Below are 22,534 nucleotides of genomic sequence, written 5' to 3' on the forward strand. Positions count from 1 at the left end.
TTAGTTATTTTGGTGTTTTCATAAGAAGGAGTGAGCTCACTTCCTTCTACTCCGCCATCTTGAGATTTTCTCCCTTTTATGTTTGTTTAGACATTTAATTGTTATGATCTTCTTGAAAAAAATTTAAAAGTTCTTACGTAAGTTAACTTCCTTTCAGTTCTACATTATTAAAATATGTGTTAATATAATATATAATTGACTTCAAATATATATTAATAAATATTAGTATGTAACATATTAATATAAATCATAAATATCCACTCTTTTTTTTAAAAAAGAGGGGGTTCTTTATTTTTTTTTAATAAATTTATTTATTTTTGGCTGTGTTGGGTCTTCGTTGCTGCGAGCAGGCTTTCTCTAGTTGCAGTGAGTGGGGGCTACTCTTTGTTGTGGTGCATGGGTTTCTCTTGTTGCAGAGCACGGGCTCTAGACATGCAGGCTCAGAAGTTGTGGCTCACGGACTCTAGAGCACAGGCTCAGTAGTTGTGGTACATGGGCTTAGTTGCCTCGTGGCATGTGGGATCTTCCCGGACCAGGGTTTGAACCCGTGTCCCCCGCTTTGGCAGGCAGATTCTTAACCACTGCGCCACCAGGGAAGTCCCTCCTCCTTTTTTGATACTGTCTTTTTCTGCTCTGATGTGCCAAGATGTTTTCCAAGTTTTGCATAGGTTATGGCTATTATTCACATATTCATTCATTCATGCATTCTACAGATGTTTGTTGAAAGCCAGCTCTGTGCAAAGAAGGGTGCTAAGCAAGCTGGATAGAAATACTGTGTCCCAGCCCCTGTCCTCAAGAGACTTCTTGTTTAGTGGAGGAGATAAAGAAGTAAACAGATAAAATGTTTTAAGTACTCACCCCCTCACTTTTTATAGTTCTCAACTTCACAAATTGGAGTATTATTACAGCCTGGGATATGTGGTTGTATGTCAGTGGAGTAAATATTTGACAGGTCATGACTTGAGCCTATTGCCTTGCCTTTATTGCATGTAAATTTTGAATGATGTGACCAGTGATTTTGGTTTTATTTTGTATTTACAGGGTTTGCCATTAATAATAATTAATTCCCCTCTATGGAATACACCTATTTGTACCTCAGCAGATGCAAATTTTCCTCTTGTTTGCCCTACAGCCCTTTTGGTACACTTAGAAGTTGATTTCCTTTTCGCTGATGGGACTATTTCTTAGTGTTTTAAATTGGAACATATCTTGCCTCATGAACATTTAAAGTATTACTTTAAGTTTCTCCCAGATGAGGTGCTCTCATCTAACATGTGCTTGGAATTGTGCCACTTCCAGTCGTATGTAAGCTGTACCATCCTCTCCAGTATGATATTTCTGTTGCACCTTGTAGTGAAATCTGCATATTTTCCCCACCTAGAATAAATGCAGCATATCTCCCTGGAATTTAAAATGGGGTGGAGTTTATAGGGGGGACAGGTCTTAGTAAGAAATAGGTAATTTAACTGGTAAGTAATTTAAAACATTATTTTAGGTTAAAAATAAGCATGGCTATATTAGGGACTAAGATACAAAGTTTGATATAAATAATTATCTGGCTTTGGGCCAGCTACTCTTGGGCTGTTCATCACTTTATCCACTATGGAAGGAGTTCTCTCCCCTCAAAGATTAGAAATGCCTCTGTGGAAAATTTTGAGAGACCCTTCCTGTCTGATATTATAAATGTGGTGTTAAAGGGAAAGGCTAGAAAAGGTAGCTGCCTTTTCAGACCATGTATCCTTATTTCTTTGATAGTCACTACATTTTAACAGCTGTCCTTTAGAAGTAGTTCCACTGCTTTGTTGACTAAATCCACTGGAGCAATACTGATGGTACAGATCTCAGACTGAATAGGCAAAGTAAGTGGAGGAATATCTGTGGTAAACTCCTACACTACCTATAAGCAGGGCCATTTAGGGGCAGCTGAATATTTAAGCCTTTGTGATCTTGGAAGACAAGATTTAGGGGGGCCCATCTATGAAGGACATTCTTCTTTTCGTGGTCTCAGTGAATTTTCAGAGCTTAAGTATTGCCTCAGATTTTTTAAACCTTGTAAATATAACATTTTTTACTTATGTTCCACAGTGGGTGAATTATTGAATGTTGAGGCATTAGTTTTTCTTTTAGAGCAAAGGATGGGTCACACTTTCTTCAATCCATACAGGTTCAAAATCAAATTCTCATTTTCATTTAGAGTTCCTCTACATCATGCCTCACGTTACACTGTTTATTTAACATTTATTGAGTATTTACTCTGTGCACTAGGGAAACAGAGAAGGCAAGGCAAAGGCTTCACTCTCAGGGAGTTCACAGACACGTGGGGGAGATGGACAGGTGACAGACAGTTGCAATAAATAGTGGCAAGTGCTCTGAAGGAAGGTCAACTTATCCAGGAAAATGACTAAAAGGGGCAAAGCCTGAGGTTTTATTGTGGTGTCAACATGTGCTTGACTCCAGAAGTATGTGGGGTAGCAGAGGAGGTTTTGGATGATTGAAAATGAGGGGACACAGATAGGGAATGGTCAGGGAAGGCTCTGTAGAAGACTATAGCCTCAACTGGCTCCTGAAACCTGACTGAGGAGCACCCGGTTGAAGAGGTAGGAGATAAGATGCTCTAGTCAGAGAGATTAGCATGTGCAAAAGCACAGTCATGAGAGTTATCATGTTTGAGTTGAACTCAGTAAGTTGAACTCAGTATGATTGGAGAGATTCAGAAGGGAATTGTATGCCATGTGAAGAATCTGGATTTCATTCTGAAAGTTAAAGGGAAACCTATGAAGGATTATAACATCATCAGACCTGCAACTTAGAAAGACTTTTCCAGACCTTTCCAGTATGGAGAATAGGCTGGAAGGTGGCACAAACAATGAGACAGAGAAGAGACTGTTGCTGTAATTAAGAAAAGAAATGGACAGGAACCAAATTGATGGGGTTGAGGGTAAGGGGATGGATTTGACAGTTTTTAGGATGTGTAATATTCAGAACTTTGCAAGAGATTAGTAAAGGAGTCAGAGCAGCCTATGCAAGGACTTGCAGGTTTCTGCATTGGAAACTGGATGTATGGTGAGGCCCATTTTGGAGATAGAGGATAGAATATGAGAGCTGGTAGGTAGTGCAGTGGGATGGGTTGGGAGAAGGTGATGAGTTTGGCTTTTAATGTGTTGGGTTTGAGATGGCTGTAGGATATCAAGGTGAAATATATTAGGTAGCTGGATAAATGGGCCTCAAATTCAGGAGAAAGGGTGAGATGTAATTACAGCCTTGATCAGTGTTCATTGTTGAAATTATGCCAAGAGTGAGATCACCCAGGGAGAAAATATACAGTAAGAAGAGGGTTGAGGATGGATGGAACATTGGAGAACACCTATTTATAAGAAATCAGCAGTGGAAGAAGAATCATTAAGAGATTGATATTGAGTGGCCAGAAATAGAGGATGGAACCTGAAAGAGGATATTATCCCAAAAACCAGGAAGGGGAGATTTCAGAAAAGGATTGGTCAACATGGTCAATAGTGGAAGAAGTAAAGTAAGACAAGACCTGTATGGTGAAAATGCCTGGGCTGGAGGTAGAAGGCAGCCAAGGGGCAGTGTCTGATAGACCTGAGAAGAGGAAAACCCTGAAATAGCCAACAGATATGGAAAATATGGCAGGCCAATTTGCAAACAGTAGCTGAAATGGGGAGGAATTTTGCTCATTACAAAAGCAGGTGAGTGCGAGATCCACTGTAAGAAAAACTAAAGAGACTGGAGCAGTACAGCTTTTATGAACTCTTAAAACCAACCTTTCTGTGACTTCTTTCTAAGACAAGGTCTCATATTGAGAAACAGTAGAATAAAAATTGAACAGAATAGGGACAACAGAGATGAAAAGAAAAGAAAGTCTGTGGGAGAGGAGAGTGGAGCCCCCAAAAATTGCAGAATGCAAGCTGTCACAGTTTTGAAAACTACTCAAAAACAACAGAAAAAGGAATTCTGTGAAGTTAGAAAATCTGTCCTGTCTCATTCAAAAATTTCAAGAAAGCTAATTTCACATAAAAATGAGCAATATGCAAAGTTATAATAGAGAATAAGGAGTTGAATAGTATTTCCACAGACAATGAAAGCATGCCTGAAAGATTAGTCAAATATTGTAACCTACTATTTAAAACAAAAGACATTAGGAAAACAATAAATGAAAGAACAACAAAAATAAGAATTAGAAAAACTCAGAAGTGAGGTAATATAACTCTGCAAAAAAATTAGAAGAAAAAATCATTTCAAGAAATGCATTAAACTGGAAGGAACGTAAGCCCAAGTAAATAATACCATAAGAGAAATAGAAGGTGAAAAATAAGGAAGGAAACTTGAAAATTAGGAAAGAGATGAGGAAAAATTTTAAAGGATTTTTGAGACGTGACAGATATTAAGGATAGAGAAGAGCCAACATATAGATAATAAAAGCCACTGAAAAAGAAATCAGAGGAAGCGAACAAAATGAATACTAAAATTTACAATTCAAGAAAACTTTCCTGAAATTAAAAAGAAAGAAACTGTATATTGAAATAATATACTGTGTGCCTAAGAATATTAACCCAGAATGGCCATTATTACCAAGACATAGTGGTATTAACTTATAAGGGAGAAATTAGATTATCATTAGACTTTTCAATAGCAATACCAAAAGAAAATAGAGCAGCATATTTTATATACTCCAGGAAAGAAAGTGAGACAAGGATTTTCTAACTTTCAAGTGTAAACAACAAACTTTTCAAAATGTACCAGCTCAGAGAATCTATTTCCTGTGATCATTTCCTATAGAATCTACTTACGAATGAGCTTTAGGCTGTCAAAATGACCAGAGAGACATCAGCAGGGTGTGACTGTTGCTACTAGGGTGTCATTAATTGCTTTTAGGCCCTCTTAGCAGACAGAGTAAGGAAATATGTATGTGTATACTAACCTGTGTATATGCATCTGTAAATATGTCTGTATATAACCATCTCTATATTAATCTAAACATGAGTTTGTAGTGATATTTCTAACTCTAATTCATTACCACATGGATCATTCTAGATTTCTCCCCTTATCTGTAAGTTCCCCCTCCAACAGTGGGAAATCTGGCTCACATCATCCACAATCCATTTACTTAATCATTCAATTTTAGTATATATGTATAGCCGTATAGAATTGTTGACCCACACCCATGTGGAAAACAACTTCAGCAATGACTGTGCAGTGCTTACATACAATTCCTTTTGCTTTAGTTTTATAGACTACTCGTTTTTGAAGTTACTAAGATCGGCAAATTTTTCCTTTACCCACTTCAGTGAAGTTGTTTCATACATTTGTAATTTAAGTTAGATTCTCTTGTCACAGTCTGCATTCCTTCCTGGGACCCAACGCCCCAGCCCTCTAGATGATTTTTTTATATTTGTGTTCATTGTTTTACTTTTTGCTCCATGAGTTCTTTGGGTTTTCACAAATGTATAATGTCATATATCTAACATTGAATATCATACAGAATAATTTTATCACCTAAAAAAATTCATGTGTTTCACCTATCCAATTTTGCCCTCTTCTTCCAAATCTCTGGCAACCATTGATCTTTGTACTGTCTCCATATTTTCCCCTCTTATTCCTTTTCTTCTGCTTGCTTCTCAGTTTATACTGATCTTCTTTCTCGAGGTTCTTGAAGTAGGAACTTAAATTATCTATTTGAAAATTTCCTCTTTCCTTATGTATGCATGCAGTGTTATAAATTTTCCTCACACTACTGATTTAGCTGTGTCTCACAAATTTTGGTATGTGGTATTTTCTATTTCTTTAAGTTCAGTCTATTTAAAAATCCCTTGATATGTTCTCTTTTATCTATGAATTATTTCTAAGTGTGTTTGTTTAGTTTCCAAGTTTCCATTTTCCTGTTATCTTTATGTAACTTATTTCTAGTTTGATTTTATTGTGATCAGAGGACACACTTTTATTTCAGTTCTTTTACATTTTTGGAGGTTTGTTTTATAGCCATAATATGATCAATTTTGGTTTATATTCCTAGGCATATGAAAAGAATGTGTATTCTACTGTTGGGTGGAATGTTCTACAAATATAGATTCTGTTGTTTGATGGCATTGTTGAGTTTCTTCTACATCTTTGCTGATTTTCTGTCTAGTTCTATCATTTGTTGAGAGAGGGATGTTGATCTCCAACTATAATGTGGATTTGCCTATTTTTCCTTTTAGTTCTATCACGTTTTGCTTCATATATAATATTTTGCATCTCTCTTTAGTGCATGAACATTTGATTACTATATCTTCTTGTTGGATTGATCCTTTTATTGTGATATAATGTCTTTGTCTTTGGTGATTTTCTTTGCTCTGAAGTCTACTCTACCTTATATTAATATAGACATTCCTGTTTTGTGGAGGGGGGGGAAATGTAAAATACACATAAAATTTGCCATCTTAAACATTTTCAAGTGTACAATTCAGTAACATTAACACCACCATCCATCCACAGAACTTCTTGCAGTATTTTGATTGATGTTTGCATGATATATCTTTTTCTATCCTACTTTCATCCTGCCTATGTTGTTATAATTCAAGTGAGTGTCTTGTAGACAGCATACTGTTGGGTCATGTTTCTAAATCCACTCTGCTGATCTCTGTCTTTTAATTGGTATATTAGACCATTTACATTTAATATAATTATGTTACTTATGGGTCTGTATCCATGTTATATGTTAGCGCTTACACCTGCCATTTTATTTTCTGTTTTCTGTTTGTTCCCTTTGTTGTTCATTTTTATTTCCTTTTTACTGCCTTTGTTTGGGTTTGTTGAATTTTTTTAGAATTCTATTTTGATTTATCTATAGGTTTTTTTTTTGAGTGTATCTCTTAGTACAGATCTTTTAGTGTTTGCTCTACATATGACATTTTATATACATAACTTATTACAGTGTACTGGTGTTATTTGTTTCCTTTTATCTGAGAATATCTTGGTTTCCTCCTTCATTCTTGATGGATACTTTCACTGGATGTAGAATTCTGGGTTGACAGTTTTTTCTTTCTGCACTTGAAAAATGTGCAACTTCCTTCTGGTCTCTATGATGAGAAATCTGTTGTCCTTCAAATTGTTTTTCCCTGTAGGTAAAGTGTCATTTCTCTCTTGCTGCTTTTCTTTGTCTTTATTTTTCAGAAGTGACTATGATGTGTCATAATGTTGGTTTCATTCTGTTTGGAGTTCACTCAGCTTCCTTAATTTGTAGGCTTATATCTTTTGCCAAATTTGGGAGTTTTTAGCCATTATTTCTTCAATTGCTTTTTCAGTCCTGCTATCTTTGCTCTTTCCTTCCGAGATTCCAGTAACACAAATGTTAGATTTTTGTTATAGATCCACAGGTCTCTGAGGCTGTATTTTTTGTCAGTCTGTTTTCTCTCTGTTGTGTGGATTGTGTAATTTTATTTTTCTGTCTTCTAGTTCACTAATTCCTCTGTCCACTCCATTTTGCTGTTGAGTCAATCCATTGAGTTTTATATTTCAGTTATTATATTTTTCAGCCCTAAATTTCCATTTCATGGCTTTTCTTCGTAACTTCTGTTTCTCAGCTGAGACTTTATATATTTAATTTGTTTCAAGTGTTTGAAATTGCTGTTGAAGACTTTTTAGGATGGCTTCTTTAAAACAATTCTAATGACTTTTTCATCTGAGTATTGACATTTATTGATTGTCTTTTTTTATTCCATTTAAGATCATCATGGTCCTTGGTATGACAAATAATATTCATTTCAAACCTGTACATTTGGGGTATTATGTAATGAAATTCTGGATCTTATTTTAGTATTCTGTTTTAGTTGGTTTTGTCTAAAACTTCTCCAGTAGGGAGACAAGCAAGCACTGCCTTCCCTGCAAGGTGGAGATAGAAATCCAGGTTCCCCATTTGGCCTCCATCAACACTCAAGCAGAGGGATGAGGGGGACTCTATGTTATTTCTGGGAAGGGGTGCATGTTCTAGCCCTCCATCAGGTCTCCAAAGGCACCTGATGAAGGGTGCATGTTCCAGCCCTTCAATCAGGTCTCCAAAGGCACCTGATGATAAAATTATCCTGATTGCAAGGAGTGGGAGTGCCTTGTTACTGCTCCCATGACACCACAAGTTGGAAGTGGCCTCATTACTACGGGGCTATGTTAAAAGTCCTGACTCTCCCCTAGGCCTCCTCATCAATACCACCCTAACAGGGAAGGAGGAATGCTTATTCTGGTGTGAGTGGATGTCCAGGCTCTCCACATGGTCTCTGTCACTAACATTGCCAGTCATGGGGTGTGAGAAGCACTATTGCCCAGTGGGGATAAACATCCCAGCTCTACTGGGCCTTCTCTGGCACTACCCTGGCAGGGAGTTTAGGGTACCTTGTTACATCTGGGCAAGGGTGGGAGTCTAGTCTCCCTACTTAGCTTTTGCTGGCATGGGTGAGAATAGGGCCACAGTTTTGTTGTTGTGGTGGTGGTGCTGGTGGTGGTGGTTGACTGAAGTAGAGTGGTTACTGCTGAAAAATGTTCTGTCTTACTAGGCTCTCCTTTTTCTGGTCCTTTGGCTACAGAGACCAGGCTTTTATATTTCTCATCTATAATAATTGATCTAAAACATTGTTAGATTTTTTAAAAAATAAAACATTGTTAGAAAAAAATTCTTTCCAAATAGGTCTTAATTTATAGTGTTTATATTGTTTCAATTTTTTATAGTAAGATGCAGACATATTGAATTCACATACTTGCAATTATATAATTTGTGGTAGAAGTACTATCTACTATAAATGTATATTTTATAAAATATATCTTATGCAGCAGAAATCTTCCCATTTTTCAGTGGTACTTAAGCCAAAACTAGAAATATTTATGTATTTACCTATCTACCTATTCATACATTCATCATCAGTGTCCTAAATGGTTTGCATAAGGATATTAGAGGCTTAGAAAATTATCTGCTAGATTGTTTTAATTTGATTAATTTATACCCCAGATCTACTGCCTTTTTTTTTTCTGCTATCATTTAAAAGATAATTTCTCAATGCTGTGTTGGAATATTTTGTTATGAAATTTTTAAATAGTTCAAGAATTATGACATGGTTTAAGAGAGAAGAGATCCCAGGATTCTTAGTTAAGTAATCAATTCTGAACTAATCAGTGCTACATCATTAAAATATTCTGTATTATTCACATATTGATCATGGGCCTTGTTGTTTTCCCATGACATGAGGAATTTTTGTGATTGAACCTTGATTCCTCATGTTATAGAAACTTCTACCACTTCTTCATTGCCCTCAAAATCCCTCCTTTGGCTCATTAGTTACTTGTTAGTGCCACAGGTACTTGTACAGGTAAATGCTGGGTTGTCCTTGGAGAGAAGAAATGGTGAAATGTTGTCTGCTATTTTTATGTTTCAATTTAAAATGATGAACACTCTGCAAACTGAGAATATGTTGTTTAAAAAAACTTAAACTAGTTTGTCATATAGATGGTTAACACTTCACTTGTTTTTAAGAAGCTAAAATAAAATCAAGGAAGTGATACCAAGAACTCCTGTTTTAATTTAATTATTGTAGCAAAACACCTGATGTAATTTGCTGGAGTTGCCTCAAGAGTCCTTGGACAAATGTTTACATGTAGAGTAGCACTACGAAAATGATAAATTCGTAATAACTTTCCCACATTTAACAACTAAGTTGACAGAGAAATCAGAAGTCTGAACATTAATTAAACTCAACCCTTTCGTCCTTTCTCAGTTCTCATCACCACCCCAAAAAACCTTCAGTTTGATACTTTTGTGCTAATCAATTAAAGAAGTATATTTAAATATAATAGAAAGTTGATATCATATAAATAAGAAACCTGCCAACTTAAATTATTTCCTTTGAGAAAGGGGGAGTTGCTGTTGTTGCTTAAATAATTTTCATTAGTGCTATATATAGCTGAAGACTAGCAATTCAAATAATAATCTCTCTTCCCATAAGTGGGGTTTTCATGCTGAAGATAACACCTCGTATCAATTGGCCATGTATTTCCAGTTAGCTGTTTTCCCAGTCATGGTTCCCAAGTGAGCTCAGCCATCTGTATTCTCCCAAAGAACTCCATTGGGCTGGTGGTACATACACATTTGTGAAATACCAGCCACAGCCATGGTACAGTCAGTGTGTGGCCACGAAATAACCCCCTTCAATGTGCTTTCTCCCCTCTTCCATCCCTGTTTCCTTTTCAGATTTGAGGCCACAATAATTCACTTGACTAATGTATTTTCTACATGAACAATACTCTAGTTAGGAGAAAGAGGACTATCAACAAGTTTCTTGAAAAACTGAATTTGTAGCCAAAAGAACTCTTAATAGAAACTTAGTTTGTAAATTCATGAAAATACTTGTTACCATTTCTGTCAACTTCATTTTGCTATTTGGGTCAACCAGTTTAGACCCTGTACATGTAAATTGTCTCTATATAATTTAGTAACTTAGGATTTTTACTACTAGTGATAGGGCTATGACCCCTCCCACTTTAGACACTTAAGCAGTGCTTAGCTAGATAAAGAAGCCAGCACTTGCTGGCAGTACTTAGTAGAAAAGCCACAAGACAACACTGTGTTTTATGAATTTGATGTTCTCACCTCCAAGTTAACTTTTTAAAATTGAGCCTCATCTTGAACTGAAAACAGTAAAATATAAAGATGATACTTTCACACTAATAGTTACTATTTGCAAAAGTGAAGGGAAATTATAGTAAATTCTCAGTTATCTGTCATGTTTGAGAATGTGGGATATTATGGTTAGTGGGGTATTGTGACTTAAAGGTTTTATGCAGCATATGCATATCTATACTCTAAACAAATTTGTGCAGTAGGCAAAATTTATCTTTGACCATGGTCTTTCCCGCCCCCCCATGGGATCTTTCCTTGTTCACAGACACAGAACCTGTTCTTTTCTCTACTGCCCTAATAGGCCATCAAAACCTGGTCTTAAGGAAAAACTGACCCCTACAATGGAATTACATCACTCATACATTTAACTTATGCAAATGTAACTATTCTTGTTCATCAAAAGAATTTTCAGTGTGAGGCAGAATGTATTTTTAATATAAATATCATAGGCAATTCTGCCTAACATTATACTCAATGAGCATATGCCCCTGAGTGAGTGTAAAATAAGAAACAGAAATCTGCTATGTTCTCCATTGGTCTGAGTTCCTGATCACTTCTCATAGAGTGAGCGTCTCACCATTCTGAGGGTATTTCAAGTGTTAAAAGACTTTTTTTTTTTTTTTTTTTTACACAAGGCTTTTTTATACAAGCCTCTTAAACACAAGCCAATGACTCCATCTGGTGTTGAACCAAATAAACAGTCATCAGCTCTAATACTGAGGGACAAAATGTCTGCTTTGGACTTATTAAGAAGTGTACTGTCTTCAGTCTGGTACCTTCAAAAGAGATTTTCAAGGATAATTTTATCTACATGGTTTTCACCTTACATGCCTATGTAAGGTTTGAATCCATTATGTAGTTTGAGTTTTTTCTTATTTATATGAGTTTTATATTTGCATTTTAACAGAAAATAATGGAATTAATCTGCTTATAGAATTATAGGCATTATTAAACCTCAACTAAATATGTAAAAGAAAGACAACTAGGTATCATTTTACTATTTCCATCTCTGAGGGAAAATTTGGGTGACACATTTTTATGTGTTTTTTTTTTGGTAATAGCACTTCTAAAATTACACCAAGTAAGCAGCCATTTACTCTATCAAATCCTAAGACCAGCCCTGATTTTACACACAGATTTCCAAGTTTCTCAACACTATAATATGATAAATACATCAACATTAAAACTGTGTATTTCACCTCTGGTTCTCAATTTTTTCATTTATAGAAAGTATTTGTATTTAGACACTCTCCAAATTGCAATTCTAGCTTCACTCAGTTTATTTTATAATTATTTTAGCTCTGAAATCTATGATTATTATTTCAGATGTGGACTAGATGCTGGAGACATAATTGCGTTGTTTAATCAGAGGGGATTTTAATATCTTGCAGTACTTCAAAGTCATCCCCATGAATTAAGGTTGCCATAACTACTGCTATGCAAAGATACCAATTAGTAGAGATGTATAGTTTCTAGAGCCTAATGATGTTTACTGTGTGAAATAAAAACATACTTTTTTCTGTTCCCTAAATCCAATTTGATAGAATAAGAGGGAAAAAACTAGATTTTTAGGACTTTGCTGGCCAACATTTGAGCTAAGATTTTAATTGGAAGAATGCATTTTTATAGAAAAGAATAGTGCAATATTGTTGCATCACAGAGTCTTAAATAGCATGGTTTATAAATGAGGTAACTTGTTTTTCTGGACTTATGGTCCATGGGGGAGGAAAAGACTGTCTTTACTACTTAGAATGTTTTCTTGCTTTTTTATGCTGTATCAGGAATATAACAAGTGTTATGTTTTGGCTGCATGTTATGGACAGGGACCCTGTAGAAAAAGACAAGGGACCCTGAGTTTCCTGACTCAGGTGCTAAACAAAAGCCAAAGAAAGTTTTTAAGCATCCTATAAGCCTTTTTGCTAGTACTGGTGGGACAGTGTTCCTGTTTTTCTCTGTTTCAGATTTATAATTGTTTGTTTTACCATAATTATTTCATATTAATTTTTATATACTACAAAAATTTTTATTAGGTTAGAGCAGTTTTATTAGGCTAGAAAGTAAACATATGATACTTTCCTAATGGAGAAATACTGAGAATAATACTGCTCAACTAGAAACAAGAAAGCTAAAATTGTGGTAGCACTTCCTCCAGGTATTTAACTCAAGCTTAAGCAGAGTTGTCTGAAAAGTTAACAGGAAAAGAAACTACTTGTGAAGTGTTAAAACCACAATCTAAGAAAAAATTTTTTCATAATGTCATATTATAGAGTATTAAGAACTAAATGTCACGGGCGTCCCTGGTGGTGCAAGTGGTTGAGAGTCCGCCTGCCGATGCAGGGGACATGGGTTCGTGCCCCCGTCCTAGAAGATCCCACATGCCACGGAGCGGCTAGGCCCGTGAGCCATGGCCACTGAGCCTGCGCGTCCGGAGCCTGTGCTCTGCAACGGGAGAGGCCACAGCAGTGAGAGGCCCGCGTACCGCAAAAAAAAAAAAAGAACTAAATGTCACAGACTTGTTTAGTAGTATTTAATAAATACATTTTCCCTCATCTAAGATAAAAGCAACAACAACAGAAAGGCACCAAAATCCCAACATCAGTAGCTGAATTGTTTGGGTGTTTTGTTTTTGTTTTTTCATTCTTCTGGAGCCATGTGGCCAGCAATAGCACCATCTTTATATTTTAGGCAAAGAATGATTTTCAGGTTTTCTGTGTCTCACAGTGGGACGACAATCCAAAGTTAAAATTCATATTAATTATTTGAAACTTAGAACTTATTTTCTCACTCTGGCAAATCCTAAGAACAACCCATAAAAGCCAATTTTAAGTGCTCTATTGCCAAACAATAAAGTTAGTAGCAAAAATGATGGTTATATTCTATTTTAGCAGTGTTTGTGTGAGAAAATTTAACCTAAATTTTGATTGGGGATTTCAACAACACTGCCCCCCCATTCTACTGAATCACCTCCTTCCTCAGGCGACACTGGTAGAAGAAGGTTCCAGTAAGAGGTGAGAAGGGGTAGAAGTTCTAAATAGGCGCTGGGATTGGGAAGGAATAGTGGGGAGCTTTCTGAGGGTTTGTGAAGGTCTTTGCTTCTAGCAATGCAAACAGCAGATATAATAATAAGGAGGGCGGTTGCTATTCTCTAAAGGTTCCAGAAGTTTAACAATAAGTGTCCCTATTAATCACTAACACATGAAAAAGGTTTTAAGGATATATGAAGCCCAGTAAAATTTATTGAATGTGTGTTCCTTTCCCTTCTCCCTCCTTCCTTTGCTATACGGTTACATCTTGCCTTTGTCCCTGAGAGTCCTCCTCCACACCTCCTTATTTCCTGCTCCCTCTCCATATATCTGTTTTCTCCCAATCTTTTACATTCACTTACTTTCACTTTGATCCTTTAGTAAAATTTGGGACTATAGAGGTGTAGTACACAAATAATAGAACACAGTTCAATCTGCATTTTAAAATATTGCCTGACTTAGCTCTCTGAAGTCAGGGTCTGTTTTATTCATCAACTAACAGAATACAGTAGGCACTCAAAATATGTTGAGTGGGTAATGAACAAATAAATGCTGTTTTTGAGGACAGTTCTTTTATGGAGTTGAAATTCTAGGATGAAGACCAAAATAGACTCTAGAGTGGGTGGGGGTAGACTAAAGAATAGGTTAGGAATATAACTGTGGTAGTGGTGGAGCAGCTGAATGAATTCACCCCCCTCTCCCTCCCTCCCTTAACACCATTGAAATGAATCAAAGATAATGTCTACAGGTGTCCAGGAGTTTACAGTAGGAATAAGAAGAAAGGGGACATAAAAAGACCAGGCATGTATAAGTTGAGAACAAACTTATTAAGAAAACAAGTGAGCTTAAATTTTGGCTTTCATTTTGTCTGTATTTTTTAGGATTGGATTACATTAGGCTGCCAGTTCAGAAAATCCAATATAAGAATTATTTTTTTTTTCAATATAAGAATTCTTAAAAATAATAATAATAATTCTTATACAGGACAGTTTCTTTCTTTCTCATGTAAATGAAGGCAGTCCAGGACTGCTTCAGAAGCTCCATGTAATCATCAGGTGCCCAAATCCTTCCGTGTTTTTCCAGCAGCCTCAAGATGTGGCTTCATCTCTAAGATAGATATCCAAGATGGCCACTGTAGCTCCAGAATCACATCCGCATTCCAGATAGAAGAAGAATTTACTAGGAGAATAAGCATATGCTTCCTCACTTTAGTGACATTTATTATGCACACTCCATTACCCTTTATAATCACATTGGCCAAAGCTTACCAACTTGGTCACACCTAGATGCAAGGAAAGCTGGATAATTTATCTTTTTTCTGAGTGGCAATATACCCAACTAAAGATTTGGGGTTTTATTAACCATAGAAGAAGCAGAGAATCAGCACTAGGGACAACTAGCCATCTCTACCATATTGACCAATGGATTTTCTTGGAAAAATATCAATAATAAAAGGTAGACAAAGAATTGTTATAGAAAACACTCAATATTGTATTGTTTTTAAAATACAGATTCTCTTTTAATGTGTAAAATAGTTGAGGCTAGGTTGTGCTTGATATTAAATTATTTGCAGATACTTAGTAAACATTGTAATTAGAAGAAACAGCATTACAAATACTAAATTTAAAAAAGTACATTGATACCTAATAATTTTAATCTTAAATGCACATTGTTCAAGCCCCACACACCAAAAGGATGAGTAAAATTTGAGTATTTCACAAACGCTGTGCTAAAGAGTTATTTAATTTATATTTTAAATAAGACAGAACTGCTGGTTCGATGTATTGTAGCTCTTACTGTGTAGCTCTCAGAGCTAATAGTTACTGACCACTTATTATTCCAGTCACTGTGTGATTTCGTGTAATCCTCTGGCCTTCTAAGGTCACTATATTATCATTCACATTATACAGGTGAGGACATCAAGGCTAAAAGAGATTTAATTTTTCCTTGGAACCCAGTGTTGTTGGACTCTAATGCCAATGCTTCTAGTCATTATACTTTACTGCTGCTTCTTTATAAATGTTTAATAGTATAATCTATCTGATTGTTACCTTGTATCCACATAGAAAAGGATCTTCTCATTTTAAGTACTGATTCTTTTCACTTAATCATACTACTTTAAGCTCTAAAGATAATTGCAGAGGGACATTATGGAATAAAAACAGCTGGAGGCATCTGTCCATAAGTGAACAGTCACAACAAATAAAAGCAACCTCAGTATCTTATCCATAAGCATCTCATCAAAACCATCTTTGACAACACCACCTTTGCCTTATACAGTATTTGTTTAGATACAAAGTGGAAAGAAGCAAAAGCCTTCTTGGGAAATAAATTTTCTTCTAATTCATAATCAATTTGCTGTGGGGGGGGAGGTCACCTTAGGAGCAACCTTTACCCACTCAAAAATTCATCTCACATTAGCAGTGAGGATTCAGGTATCACCTCAACTCATTATTTTCCTTACTGATAAGTTTAAGGCATTCGTAATCAAATTTTAAGATTCTGCCTTCTTGACTTTACAGAATATGTCTCCTGCATTCTATTTCTACTCTCATCACTCTGGCATACATCCAGTTACCCCTTAACTAGACCATTACACTGTCTTAAAGTCTGCCTCCCCTTAGCTTCTCCCCACAATTCAGACCATCCTAGAAGTTTCTCCTAATCTTCTAAAATCAAAGCTCAGTCACCTCATTTCCCTGCTTGACACATGCCTCTAATCCCAAGTGTCAGGGAAAGCTATGACCAAGTTAAAAGGCCATTTTATTAATTATTACCTACCACTTATACTAGGGGGAAAGAAGGGTCCCAACATACTGTTGTTGGTTACCTTACTATCTAAGAACTTACATTATTTGTCAGTCTTTGACTGTATCTAAGAACTTTACTGAGGAGGTTGAAGAAGCTCAGGAAAATAGACTTTAATTGAATGCAAATTTATATAGGAAAATAATGAACATTTCCTTCCTTACTAAGAAAAGCAGAGAGTAGACAAATCTGCTTGTTATTGGGGAAAAGGAGTGTTTACGGGGGAGGGGAAGTGGTAGAAAAAATGGCAACATTTAAAATTCAGAGCTTCCCTGGTGGCACAGTGGTTGAGAGTCCGCCTGCCGATGCAGGGGACACAGGTTCGTGCCCCGGTCCGGGAAGATCCCACGTGCCGCGGAGCGGCTGGGCCCGTGAGCCATGGCCGCTGAGCCTGCGCGTCTGGAGCCTGTGCTCCGCAACGGGAGAGGCCACGACAGTGAGAGGCCCGTGTACCGCAAAAAAAAAAAAAAAAAAAAAAAAAAAAAAAGTATTCATGGCATTTTAGGCAATAATTCACACTCAAGAAAAATATTTAATAAAGCAAAATCATCCCTGCTACTCATAAGAATTGTTCTGAAAAGTAAAATTGCCATGAATCAAGTGCATTTAATCTGGAGACCACCTTTTTGGTACAATTACTATGTTTTAAACCATGGTTTCCATTGTTCCTAATAGTGTCTTTAGTCATCAACAGCTAGGGAAAAAATCTAGGGCACGGAGCTCTATAATCTTTAGAAATAGTAGCTCTCTGAAATTCCTTATAGAACTCAGGACCATTTTTGCTACTTTGGTTCCCCATTTACTGCTTACATTATTGCAAATGTTCTATAATAAATAATTTTCTTAAGCAGAGAGGATAGAAAGTATCCTAAAATCATTTTCATACACTAAATCTCTATTTCAGAGTAGTCTTGAAACTGTAAGAATTTTAGACGATTATCAAGTGAACAGTTTAGACTCTAAATGTACATGAGACAGTTAATGTACATTTTTCAAGGTAATCTTCAAACCCAGTTCAAAGATACCTTCTCTCATGTCACCGATAGGCACCAGTGTGTGATTCCAGTACCATTTTTTCATTTCTTCATCTGCAGATTTTTTGGCATGTTTAGGTGGTACTATTATTTTCTGATACAAATAAGCATAGTTTGGGGACTTTTTAAAAGTACCTCGTTGTTCAACACACTGCTTACATGGCCCAGTCTTTGTTTTTTGCCAGATCCTAGGATTGGGGGAATCATTTTTAAGTATTGGATTCTCTTTGTCTCTATGGTATGTGCAGCCCAGTTTTCCATGTGGCATCAACTAATATTGCTTTTTAAGAAGTGCTTTTTTATGACCCAGGGATACCAAAGAAAAACTTTTAACCCTGTCTTCAATATCTACCTGCTCTCATCTCTGGAAGAAAGATGACTTTATTTTTTGCTGTCTGAAGTTAATGTAGCAGAAAATCATCAGAACAAGACATAGACTAGAAGAAAATATTTGCAACACATATATCAGGCAAAGTCTTGTATTCAGAATAAAGAACACTTTCAACTCAGTAGCAAGAAGACAACCAGCCCAATTAAAAAAAAATTAACAGAAGATTTGAATTGTCACTTCATGAATGAAGATATATAAATGACCAATAAGCACATTAAAAAATGTTCAATATTGATAGTTATCCAAGATATGCAAATTAAAACCACAATGCATTATTACTACACAAGGGCTTCTCAATTTCAGCACTTGACATTTTGGACCAAGTATTTCTTTGTTGTGAGGGGCTGCCCTGTATGTTTTAGGATGTTTGGCAGAATCCCTAGCCTCTACCAGGTACGTGTCAGTGGCAACTGACTTACCTACCAGTTGTGAAAACCAAAAATGTATCCAGACATTGTCAAATTACTCTAACGGGGCAAAATCACCCCCAGTTAAGAACCGCTGCACTACACCCATTAGATTGACTGAAATGAAAAATATTGACTATGCTAAGAGTTGGTGAAGATGTAAAGCCACTGGAACTCTCATACACTGCTGGCAGTAATGTAAAAATGGTTCAACCACTATGGAAAACAGTTTGGCAGTTCCTTAGAAAGTTAAACCTATGCTTGTTATATGAGCTGGCCATCCCACTCTAAGAAAGTAAAATGGAAACATATGTTCAATACAAACCTATCTAAGATCCTTAGGGAATGTACTGTCCTACTTAGATGAGAATTTTACACATGAATTGAAAATCTTAAGTACAAAGAACCTTTTCTTTGTTGACATGTAGCATTTTTTCCACTTCCTTACTGGGATCATTTTGCTTCTTCCTGAACTGAAGCTACTTCAGTGAGGATATATTGGTGTAGACTCTTACTTTTTCTCTCTTAAAATGTGTTTCTTGCATTCACTTTCTTAAAAGATAGTTTCATATATTAGTACAATTCAAGAAAGGCCATTTTCTCTCAGTGCTTCAAAGATATTATTCCCCCAGATCTTCTGGCTTCCATTGTTAAAAATTAGACTGTCAGTTTAGTTTTTCCTTTGTAGGTAATCTGACTTTTCTCTTGGATAACCTTTAAGATCTTCCCTTTTTCTTGGAATTTTTCAGTTTTACTCTATGTCAAGGTATATATTTCCTTTCAGTTATTCTGTATGGGATTCATTGTGCTTCCTGGAAATGAGGATTGGTGTCTTTAATCAGTTCTGGAAAATTCTCAGCCATCATCTCTTATAATATTGCCTTTCTCCTTCAAGAACTCCAATTAGATATATATTAGACCTTCTATTCCATCCTCCATGTTTTTTATTTCTTCTTCCATATTTTCCATCTCTTTGTATTATGTGCTACATTCTGGATTATTTCTTCAGATTTACTTTCTAGTTTATTAATAATTTTCTCCTCATCTATGCTGAATACACTGTTTATTGAATTTTGTTTCAATTATTATAAAGTCTGTATTGGATTCATTTTTAAATATGGTTATTTTTTGATGGTTTCTTGTTCCTCATCCATACTTTCAATTTCCTTTAAAAATTTAAGAAACATATTAAACTGGTAGTCTGCATCTATAATTCTAACACCTGAAGTCTTGCAGGTCTTAGGTGATTATTGTTTCTTCAGACCTCACTAATGGTGCTTTTTTTCATGGTATGTTTTATTATTGTAAGCTCACATTCATCAGAATTTTATCTCCTTCAGAGATAATCTGTATTTCTGACTGGAGCCTGGGGGACATAACCAACCCACTTTAACTGAATCCTTGCCTTGTTTTTTGATTGTTTCTTTTAAGATCAGGTAGATAAAGGGATTTAAGGCCCCAGCTCCTCATATGTGAGCCACTTTGTGCTTATAAATTTTCAGAGGAGGTTTTACCCCTTCTACCAAGAGCAAAAGTTGAAACAGGCAAATTTTTTACCTCCTTTTGTAGATGGGGTGTTTTTCCTAGTTAATGCTTTCAATGATAGTTTAGCCTTTTGGGGTTTGGCATCCCCCAGTTTCCCAAGTCCTAGGCTTTGTCATCTGTTCCCTATGCTGCTGCTCTAGGTTACTGGGGATTCATAGCTACCAGGATCAGTAATCCCTACCTCCTTGGATTCCTCCTATTGGCCATTTTTGACTTATGAGAATTGCTGTTACTTTGCCGGTTTAGCCATACCTTTTAAATTATATTTCTTATAGAAATATTTGTAGGTGTTTTTTACAACATGAGTAAGAATCATTATTATGGAGGTTAGCTATTACCCTAATCTGTCAGAGAGTGGTGCTGTCAGAGCTCCTTAAGGCTTATTACATCAAAGTACACTTTTAGGGGACTTAACCTGGCATTCCAGTGATTAAGACTACACCTTCCAATGCAGGGGGTGCAAGTTTGATCCCTGGTTTGGGAGCTAAAATCCTACATGCCTCATGGCCAAGAAACCAAAACATAAAACAGAAGCAATATTGTAACAAACCCAATAAAGACTTTAAAAATGGTCCACATAAAAAAAAAAATCTTAAAAAAAGCTGTACACTTTTAGTAAATGGCCTACAACTGTACTATCCAAGTTCTTATTTCTGCTTTTTTAGAATTTTTCTGACTCTTTCCTTGTGATCAAATGGTTGACTATCATTCTTTCTCTGTCAGTGTAAACAGTAGTAGTCCCTACTTCCTTCTAAATTACTGTAGAATTAGAAACTCAATAAACAAGCTTTTTGTAATTTTATACAAAATAAAAGTAAATTGTGTCTAAGAGAGGTAAACCAAAGGTTTTCCTCTGAGTACAGTACATATTCTTTGGTATATATATCCTGTACCATCTATTTAACTTATTTTTTCTTACTTGTTCTAGATTCTTTTTTTGAGATTGTCAAACGAGTCAATTCAGGTATAATGAGATATTACTATATAAATAGTGTATAATAATCACCTATTTTGTCGAAAATTACTGATTTTCAAATGTGAAAGAAAACATTTTAAGGGGTGTGTGTGTAAATAATCATTAGATTTAATCCTACCAAATCACTCTGAATTCTACTTTTTGTGTGTGTGTGTGTAGGCAATACACAGTATTTAACAACTAAGTATTAGTTGTTAACAAATACTGTTAACAAATACAGTATTTAACAACTAAGAAAAATTACCATATTTTCTTACGTTTTAAGTCTGTTAAAGTGACTCTAATGATTGTGTGCCAGTTTGTCTTCATTTATGTTTTCATTTTTCTCTTTTACATAAAGTGTTATAATGTTTTCTAGATGTTATGGAGCATTCTTATTCTGGCAGTAGGCTCAGTGGGGAGTCAGTCTAGACTTCCTAGAAAGGGATGATGTTCTAATGACTTGGGTGGTCACAGAGGGTGGGGTGAACAGTCAATTATACAAAAGAGATTTATGGAAAACAGTACAGGGGAAGATAGGGAGGGATGAAGAGAAAAGTTCATGGTCCCTTGGCCACTTTCCTAATGGACATACAATCACTGGAATAGTAACAGTGGAAAGGAAACTATCAGACAACATCATGGTATAGTAGAAAGAACATGCCTTTGGAGTCGGACAGGCTTAAGTTCTAACCTTTGCTCAAGCCCCTTGCTATGTGACCTTAGGTATTTAACCTCTCTGTCTCACAGTTTCCCATTTCTGAAATGAAGATAGCATCTACCTATAGGGTTATTATAAGGGTTAAGAGTTCAAACATGTAAAGCATTTAGAAGAGTACCTGACACATACTAACTAAAATATGTGTTAGCTATGCTGTTAATATTACCAAATCTGCAACCATGAAGTGTAGCATCTATCTACTTCAAATCTTAGACTAAAAGTCAAATCAAATCTTAGACTAAAAATCTGGCCTTCCCTGGTGGCGCAGTGGTTGAAAGTCCACCTGCCGATGCAGGGGACACGGGTTTGTGCCCCGGTCCGGGAGGATCCCACATGCCGTGGAGCGGCTGGGCCCGTGAGCCATGGCCGCTGGACCTGCGCGTCCGGAGCCTGTGCTCCGCAACGGGAGAGGCCACAACAGTGAGAGGCCCGCGTACAGCAAAAAAAAAAAAAAAAAAAAATCTTTGACTAAAACTCTGAGTTTCTGGTTTTGAAGCTCTCCATCAACCGGCAGTCAGTTACCTAAGTGCCACGATAACAATCAGGTGTTTTGTATAACACAGAATCCTGCTTTCCAAGCCCTTTGTACCTCTTTGCCTTTGCAGTTTAAGGCATTTCTCAGTCCAAGTGTCCCTTTAGGAGCAAAAAGACTACAGTAGGTGGATCTTATAAGGAAATTATAAGAAGGTGGAGAAAGGAAGAAGGTATGGATATTGTTTTTAAAGAAGGTAGACTGGGAAGGAAAAAAATGTCTGGCTGATAGTAGATGCCTAATTAATATTGGTTGAATGAATACTGAATAAATAGGCCCAATATATCCATACATATAGAGATTCATGAATTTAACAGAAACATACACAACCAATCCCTGGTGTATAGATACATAAGTGTTAAGTAATTGATGAAACTTTCAGTAATATTTGGATGGATACTGTTTTAAATTATTAAGGCTTAAGAGACCAAGGAAAATACGAGCTTGATGTAGAGTGTCTC

General features: G+C 36.1%; 1 protein-coding gene and 1 non-coding gene across 2 annotated transcripts in view; one reads left to right on the top strand and one right to left on the bottom strand.

Moving 5' to 3' along the window:
- The window catches only part of SESN1 (sestrin 1), a 105,333-nt gene that overhangs the window by 49,328 nt on the left and 33,471 nt on the right, over positions 1–22,534 (top strand). The gene's annotated exons all lie outside the window — the stretch shown is intronic.
- LOC136132359 (U12 minor spliceosomal RNA) lies at positions 16,046–16,161 on the bottom strand. Its single transcript, XR_010656442.1, has one exon. It is a non-coding gene; the product is annotated as a U12 minor spliceosomal RNA (small nuclear RNA).

Source organism: Phocoena phocoena, chromosome 12, assembly GCF_963924675.1.
Source record: "Phocoena phocoena chromosome 12, mPhoPho1.1, whole genome shotgun sequence".
Classification (NCBI taxonomy): domain Eukaryota; kingdom Metazoa; phylum Chordata; class Mammalia; order Artiodactyla; family Phocoenidae; genus Phocoena; species Phocoena phocoena.